The sequence below is a fragment of the Humulus lupulus genome, chromosome X (assembly GCF_963169125.1).
Source record: "Humulus lupulus chromosome X, drHumLupu1.1, whole genome shotgun sequence".
Classification (NCBI taxonomy): Eukaryota; Viridiplantae; Streptophyta; class Magnoliopsida; order Rosales; family Cannabaceae; genus Humulus; species Humulus lupulus.
The window spans coordinates 177735235-177744251 of record NC_084802.1 but is presented as its reverse complement, the minus strand read 5'-3'; the positions used below and the strand labels follow the sequence as shown (position 1 = coordinate 177744251).

Here is a 9017-nt window from a genome sequence, read left to right as displayed (position 1 = left end):
AATAATTAAGTCTTAGGCTTCTACAGTTTATGTGCCTTTTTTTTTGCAGATGGATTGATATTTCATTATTTTATCTTTAGTGGCTTTCTCTTAGTAAATCATTCTAATGTTATTCTATTGATGAATTTTAGTCGTAGTTTGAAGATCTTTGCCTTTTGGTATCATTCTATGATACATTCTACTACTAAGCCCATCGTCTTCCCCAAATCATACCATTACTTCGTTTTCTCTACTCCCATTCTCAAATCTGGCTCTATCAGGTATATACCCATCTCTTTTTTTTTTTAAGTATATATTTTCTTTATATTTGTTCTTTTTCTAAAAAAAATCATGATATCTTTTTTCCCTTTTCTCTTCTTCTTCTTGTTGCTCTATTCTTTCGATGTCTCCATCTCATTTATCCGATTTCTCCTAAATTTATTTAAGAAAGGTAATAACTTTTCAATCTTTCATTGTGTTTGCCTCATTGAACTTATTTATATTTCTGTTTGCTCAAATTTGTTTAAGGCATTTCTTTTTGGTAGATTTCTACATATACATATTGTGCTTTTGAGTTTTCGGTAGATTTCTACATATACAGTTTGTGCTTTTGAGAATAATAATTTTACTATGTGAGTTTTCTTTTTTAAATTACGGATCTTTTGTCTTTTGGTCCATTGTTGCTGAAGGTGTATTTTCAATTATTCCTTGGTCACTCTTGTTGAGAGAGATATGTAATCTTGCCCTTTGTTGCCGAAGTCTACATGACCTTGTGGCCTTGGAGAAAATCTGGCTTGCTTCCATCTTCAAATTATATCTAGGTAACATTCTTATTATCTCTCTTCTTGTCTTTTAGAACCTTTGTTTGTAACTTGATAAAAGAGATGCATATAAGATATCTGGACAAAAATGTATTTTTCTATGATGTACGAAATAGACCACAACAAAACAAAGGGGGAGATAAAAGAAAAGACAAACTTGCGTCTGAGTAAAAAAAAATCATTTACAATATATAATCTAATATACTATAATATTGATTTCCTTTTTCGTAGAATGCCTGATGTTCATAGCCAAGGCATGCATTATCATGCACCTTATAATTTTTTTGGCTAATATTGTAGTATACAGATTTTGCATATAAATATATATATATATATTGTTGCTTTCGTAGATTTACTTTGAGGGCCCTCTTTGGGTGAGGGATCATGTTTGTATATATTTTGTTTTTGGTTTTGAATAAAACATTCTCTCTATTTCACTTAGAAATGTTTTTGAGCCAACCACATGATGATAAAAGAAAGGAAGAACATAGCCCCCAACAAAGCATTTTTAAAGCCAATATTTATTATTAGTAGAAAGGAGGAAAAACACAAATAAAAGAATAATTTTTCTCTATAGTTTTGATAGTAAAAGTGTTGATGTGTCTATAATTTTACTTTTATCGTAAAATTTTGATCATAATTGATAAATCTCAATATTCTTTCTTGTATTACCACATTAATGAAGGCACTTGAAATGCTTTTACTTTGCTGCAACCAACTTTTTGCACAGTGATATTGTATGTATCATAAACTTCAAGTTGAAAGTAACAAAAGGAATATGACTTTATTCAACTTATATAATACATTAGAATCATGTTGTGTACTCTTGAGTTAAAACTGGAATTTTCTTAGGTTTCTTTGCTTGATTGTTATGCAACTGGGCTCACTTGCGTTTGGTGTCCTAGCTGGTTCTATGTTGTGTGTTGGCTTTATATTACATTAATATGAGAGTTGTTGATAGTTTGTAAAACTTTTTAGGTGAGGAGGATACACCTATTGGAGTTACGCTTGTTTGGAGACATGGACTTGTAGAAGAGGTGATACTTCTTGTTATTTACGATCTATTGGTTATCCTAGTCTACTTCAAGTTTAATATATTTTATATGCTATTGATTTGGAAAGCTTAGTATATGAGCTATGTAAAAACTTACATACAATTTGTATTCGCAATGCATAATGGAGAAAGGGATTTCTTTGCCATTTAGGTAGTTTTCTTATACACATTTGATTCGTTTGTTGTCATTGTCTTTCATAGATGGGACATAGTAGCAGCGAGGTTAGGCTTCATGCTTGTATTTGGAGACCTAGTGTGGATATTCACTTTTATTAAGGCATGTATTGAAGTATTTGAATTGATCATAAGTTAGATGATTCCCACTAGTCATAATTATTCCTTTAATATATATATATATATATATAAGCATAGAATTTACTATGATATTTTTGAGTTGTGTATGTATCAAATGCACATGTAATTATCAAAGGAATATATTTTACTTGATTGGTTTAAATAATTTTTGTTGTCTTAAAATATAATTACCATGTTTATTGAGATTTATACATATTTTTGAGGTTACTTGTTTGATTTTCTTCTTATTTGACTAGCAGGTTCATGATGTGAAAACCAACTAAATTGGGGAAGATATCATGCTCCTTTGCCACATCGACCATGAAAATGTAAGGATTGTTAAGAATTAAGACTAGCTTCTTAAGCTCTTAGCCATTTGATAATTGTAAACTTTGCAGAGACTAATAGTCACTCATTAGTGACACAATGCATTTTCTTCTTCTTGTTGACAACAAGCAACTTATGATATGTACCGGTGACTATGTTATTCTACGTAAATTTAGTTTGTGATTTGCATTGGGGTCACTCATAATTTTTACAAATGCTGTATTCTATTTTCCCCTTCTCTGAAGCTACCTTCAAAAAAAGCTTGTTCTTTTCTTGACATATTGAAAATAAAACATATATTATTAACTTTGTAGTTAAGGAGAAAACAAGCTCCCGAGATCATAATATCAATGCATATTTTTTATTAGGGAAAAATGGTCATTCTACTCCTTGTTATACTGTTTGATGCCATTTGTTATTTATGGGTGTCTTTGTATGTGCTTATATATGATATCTTTCTGAGGAAGGTAAGAAGCTAAATGTGATTATGAGTGAAATGTACTAAAATATTTACAATTTTCACATGCATAAAGTTTTTTTTTTTTTTTGCTGATAATACTCATTGTATGATGATTATTTTCTTATATAGGTAGAGGGATTAGCTCTTTGTCTAGTTTGATGTTTTCCATCTGGTTTCTAGAATTTTAATAAATGTAAATTGGTTTTGTTGTTTCTGAGAAAAAGCAACATATTCTTATTTATGGAGGCAATGCACTTGCTAATTTATTCTATTAATTTAGTAGTACATGTACTGGTTTGGAACGAAGGCAACAGTGGACTTTCTAAATTATTCTATTTACTATTTTATAGATGTATGAATAATATTATATATATAAATCAATAACAATTGAAAATAATTGAAGATATTTCATCTTATTAACATATGATATAATTTGAATTAAGTAGATATGGCATATGAATTGTATTGAAGGAACTCTTGATCCCTATACTAATATTTTGCTATTACCTTTTAAGATTGGAACAACCATATATGTGTTATTGAAACAACCTCATATGCATTAAATATATGTCCTACCTACAATAACAAAAGTGAAGAATTGAAACCTCATTGTTCTTGCTCTTGAAAATTTTAGGGAATAAGGTATGGATTGCTTCAGAGATAGTACTGCAGACTTGTGTACTACTCTAATTAGCGTGCAGAAACAATTGTTGAACAACGATTAATTATTTTCTATCAATCTCTCTAGTGTGTATGGTGCTGCATGCTTGATTTTTTCTTTTACAATTGTTGACTTTACTTGTCCTGTATCTACTCTAACAAAGGAGTGGAAAGTTAAAGAGTGTGTCTGTGTGTGTCTTTCTTCAAAAGATAGTGCAACAAAAAGAGGTCCAAAACAATAAGAATCAGTTTTCATTGATTTGCTATTGATAAGAAAGCGTTAATGGCTCTATTTTTAAATTGTAATGCTGCGTCTCAATACTCTAATAATTAAAGTGTTAAATGTGCACTATATTTGGGCTCTTATATTGCTTCTTGAAACTAGTGTCATGCTTATATATATATATCTTGACCATTATAATAGTGAGTTTTGTTGTTCTTACGGTTAATACACCTTTTGAAGCTGCTATAGTTGATTATTCCAATATATATATATCCATCTGCAGTTTAGTTGTTAAACATCATAGGACAACATGTTCTCCATGATAAGTGTTTCCCAAGTAATTGTTTTGTTGGTCACATCTCTGAAAATTGAGTGCTTCTCAATGCATCTTCATTTGAAGCTCTGTATCCTTTTCTTTTCCTTCAGGTAGTTAGTGCGGAGCCTTCTCAAACGATCGTCAAATCAGGCCTAAATCAAGGTTATTAGCACTGTATTGGTATTTCACTTCTGGTTCTACAAGAAAATTTTTTTATTGAAGCTTTGTGCCACTTTTGTTAACTACATGCAAGTTATCTCCCAAACATTTTGGATATTAATTTTCTTGATGAGGTTATGAAGGTACCATACTAATACCAGAGAAATAAGTCCTTAGAAATTTGCTTGTTATTATTAATATAATAATATTTTTGTACTTGCTTTCTTTAAAATTTTACTAAGCTTCACGAATTTGTTAATTCTATGTTGCACCAGATTTTCAATTTCTATCATTAGTTCTCTCATAGTTGTTTTGCAATCAGTATCCAAAATCCATTTTGTACTTTGTCATAATTATCTTCACTTTCATTTTAAAAATTATTTGGAAAAGCCATACTGTAGCATTTCAATTTTGTTCTTTTTGGTATGTATATATTTATATTTACATGTTTGTTTGATTTTTTTTCTTTTTCGGAATATTTAGATCAAATTTTAATTTTGTTTCTTATTATTGAAATAGAACCAACTATCTAATAATATGTGGTAAAATAAAAAATGCAGATTACCAATGATGAAGTTGTTCAAATGGTAAGGAAGTTGGCCTTGGGGGATGATTTACGAGTTAAAAACTTCAGCATGTAAGCATTTTTCCTTCTCTTGCACTTGTATAAATTATGCAATTTTTATAACAAGATGATATACTTGTCCACAGGTTGGTATTTCTTCAGGAGTTGCTGCAGTGACTGCATCAAATTTAACAAGATATGGGAATTCCATTAATCAGTTATGAAAGGATCACATATCAAAAGAAATCAATTAGTTTAATATTGTAATTCTTAGTTTGTTATCACTTACATAGTTAAGATAAATACAAATTTTGATTTTGTTGCAACTTTAGTTGTATAACATATTGATTTATATTGTAATTACACAGATTTTTTTTAATGAATATAGTAGTTTTAAAAAGGATTTTTTTTTTGTTATTTTATGCTATATGGGACTACGATTCAAAAACCACTGTCATCTCATGTACTGTAGTGGATGACGTTTGTGTAGGAACTGTTGTCTTATTATATTGTAGGAGACGATGCTTGTGCAAGAACTGTTGTCTCATGTATTGTAGGGGACGACGCTCTTATTTAAACTGTCATCTCATATTTTACATGGCATGACATTGCATGAGACGACGGTATTAGAACCGACGTATGAAAGTCCATACAACGGTTTTAAACTGTCATCTCATGTTAATTTTGTAGTAGTGACTCTCTCTCTCTAGAAAATTCAGATCAAAAGTTCATAATTCAAAAGTCCCTTTCTGATGCCATAAGCCTTGTATTTATAGGCTTAGGATCGCACAGATGATATTCCTCAATATCGGGATATTTTATTATTCACATTTTATTTAAATTACAACAATATTGAAAATGTAACAGTACACCATATTCGTGGGATAAATGAGAGATTCCCGCGTATGCCAAGACCGATTCTTGTTGAAGCCGTTTATGGGAATCTTGACGTAGTCCTGCTCTATCTAGTTGATCCATATGACCTTCAGTCTGGTCGGCCACACCTTTACTAGGCAGTCATGCACTTGACTGGGCAGACATGCACTTAACTGGGCAAACATGCACTTAACTGGGCAAGACATGCACTTAGCTGGTCGGACATGATCATGACCGATCGACAAAGTTCATGCCTGGTCGGACAAAGTCATGCCTGGGCAGACAAGGTCATTCCTGGGCAGACAAGGTCATTCCTGGACAGACAAACACTGTAACGCCCTACTTCCTTAGAGCCGTTACTAAGTGATTTTTTAAAAGAAACTTTGTGCAGTGAACTCGCTAACCGAGGTTTTTTAAAACGAAAGTGTGACTAATCAAAATCTTCGGGCTGTAATCTTAGAAAATGCGTTGCTTCGTTGAAAACTTCTAGTATTAAACATTTGGGATCCCAAAATAAGGTTTGAAAACTGTTTACAACCTAAAATAAGTTTACAATTGCTTAATTAATAAAATCTCGGATTATTACAGCCATTTCTCAAATAAACCCCCAACCAAAGCAGTCGGGCAGGCCAAACATGTACGCGTCGCTTCACGCTCTCCGTACTCATGGCTGGTTGACTCAATCTATGCCCTTACCTGCAACACAGAGCACCCGTGAGCCGAAGCCCAGCAAGAAAACTCATGCAGTACATAACATATGCAAATTATACAGTTAATCATATCAGATAGTCCACAGATAAATAGGTCAACCATTTGACTTAAGCAACCCGGCCATGCCGCCCCAGAAGCCTTACCAAAGCCTGGGGTCTCGGTCCTCACCCTAAGGATATCACATGTATCCATGGGGTCCCACCCTGACTATAAGCACTCCACGTGCTATGTGGTACTTCCGGCCCCACTGCCGTTCTCGACCTATCGCCGTTCTCGGCCTTTCGCCGTTCTCGGCCTTTTTGCCGTTCTCGGCTCCTCGCCGTATCATTCAACTATAATCATAGATAGTCTAACTCAAATAACATTTGAACATATATCAATTCAATCAAGTCTGCACCCTAACATGTAATGCAATATAGGGCCGAGCCCTGCAATCACATCATGGGCCCATGCCCTGTCTTACGGGTGCTATAGTTTTCTTACCTGTCAATTTGATAGCTTTCAACACTTGACTCCTTGAGCACGATCCCACTTGAGCCTTAGTGCACACCTAAACACAGCCATAGGTCAAAGTCAACACCGAACCCCAAGTCCGAAAACCTAGCCTCGGGACAAATCCCGAGCCCCCAGGAAGTCCAAGATCCCCAAAACAAAGTGATGGAATCGAGCCCCGAACCCTAGGTCAAAATCCCTCAACAAAAGCCCAAAAATCCCTTTCTGTGAACAGTGCAGCGCTACAGCGCTCTAAAGAGGGCGCTGTAGCACTACAAGTAGAATGACACCCCCCCCCCCCCCCCCCGCCCCAGAAACAGGGCCTAGTGCTACAGCGCCCACTAACTAGCGCTGTAGCGCTAGTTGCAGCCAGGCAAACCCTAACTTCCTTTTCTACGATTTCTTTGAGCCAATCTCAACCCAAACTTCCCCAAATCTTTACCAAACCCAAAATCAAGCTTATAAACACTCTCCACTCATCCCAAGCATCCCTAAATCTCAAAACCCAAGCTCATTCAACCCAAATCTCAAAATTCACCATGATCAACCCTAAACCCAGAAATTCAGTCAAACAACAAAGTTAAAGGCTTAGAATTCACACCGTTGATGCAATTTTGACCTTGATTCACTTCCTAGACCTTCATAGCTTGCTCTTCCTCAAAGCTTGCCCAGAAATTCCCTAAAGTTCCCATCAACTCAGCTCAAAACACAGCTCAAACCAGCCAAACCCTTAAAATTGAAAACTCTTAGAACTTACCTCAAAAGTTGATGTGTTCTTGCTAATCCTTGCCAAATCTTCAAGTATAACCTTAAGATCCTTGATGCTCAGCCTATCCTAGCTTTCCACTGAGCTTTGCCCCAAGAAATTTGAGGAGAAATGGTGCTAGAATCCTCAAACCGCCCATTTTGGAAAACCCTCTGTTTTTCTCTCTTTCTTTTCTTCCTTTTTCTTTCTTTTTCCACAGCCACTCACTCTCTCTACCAATCCCACTAAGCATATAAAGCCTCATAAATCAATCTCTAAAAGCCAATTGACCAAAATGCCCTCCCTATTAATTCTAAACCCTTTTTGTCCAAGTAGGGCCATTTTAGTCATTTTACCCAATTCCTGCTAATCCTCAAGTGTCTCTAATATTTTCCCGTTGCTTTCCAACACCTGATAAATCACCAAATAAGTATTCCCCATCATCAAAATTAATCTCAATCTATTCTCTAAATTCCTGCTTATACCCCTAGGCTCGCCCCGAGCCGGTTATAAATTCCCGCCATGACTTTTCCGCTAACCTGCTCTTTGGGATCGTCTCGAGTCACAAATCACGGACACACCCACATACCACTGTGGTCTCAACAATCATCACATATCAATACAGTTATGCCCAAAATGGCCAAAATTACAATTATGCCCTTCTAACACAATCAGGGCCTACATGCATACTAATACACATAGTCATGCATCTCAAATAGTCAAATAGTTGTAAAACACGCTTTAAATCATAATCATGCATTTAACTCATCAAAGTCACACATAAATCCCATCATGCCCTCTTGGCACGCTAAGCAAGGCCCTTAAGCCTTATTAGCGATTTTGGGTCGTTACAAACACGTGACTGGTTGGACAAGGTCATGCCTGGTTAGTCATGACACTTCTCAAGCCAGTCAAAATTCATCGATGGCCTACTGGGCTACTCCTAAGCCAGGTCACCCAACCATTCCTTGCCACTTGTCATTTCTATTGCCACATCATCATTTTCAAATTTTGGGGATAACAAGCGGCAATCCTCCCGGTTAAACTTTGAACATCTTTTAACTTTGTTGGCGATTTCATATCGATCAGGGCCTTGATATTTTTGGGATTACCTTTGATACCTCATGAGTTCACTATAAATCCCAAAAATTTCCCTGATCCAACTCCGAAGGAACACTTAAGGGGATTCAACTTCATTTAATATTTATTTAAGATGTTGAAGCGCTCTTGTAGGTCCCCAATGTGTTCTTCTACCTTCTTCGACTTAACCAGCATGTCATGAACATACACTTCCATGTTTAACTGATCAGCTCTTTAAACATGTGATTGACCAGT

At 35.0% G+C, this 9017-nt stretch overlaps 1 long non-coding RNA gene across 1 annotated transcript; it reads left to right on the top strand.

Moving 5' to 3' along the window:
- Nucleotides 1-212: 212 nt before the first annotated feature.
- Nucleotides 213-2481, top strand: LOC133807307 (uncharacterized). The gene is made up of 3 exons (XR_009879258.1): nt 213-260; nt 431-800; nt 2409-2481. It is a non-coding gene; the product is annotated as an uncharacterized LOC133807307 (long non-coding RNA).
- Nucleotides 2482-9017: the final 6536 nt, after the last annotated feature.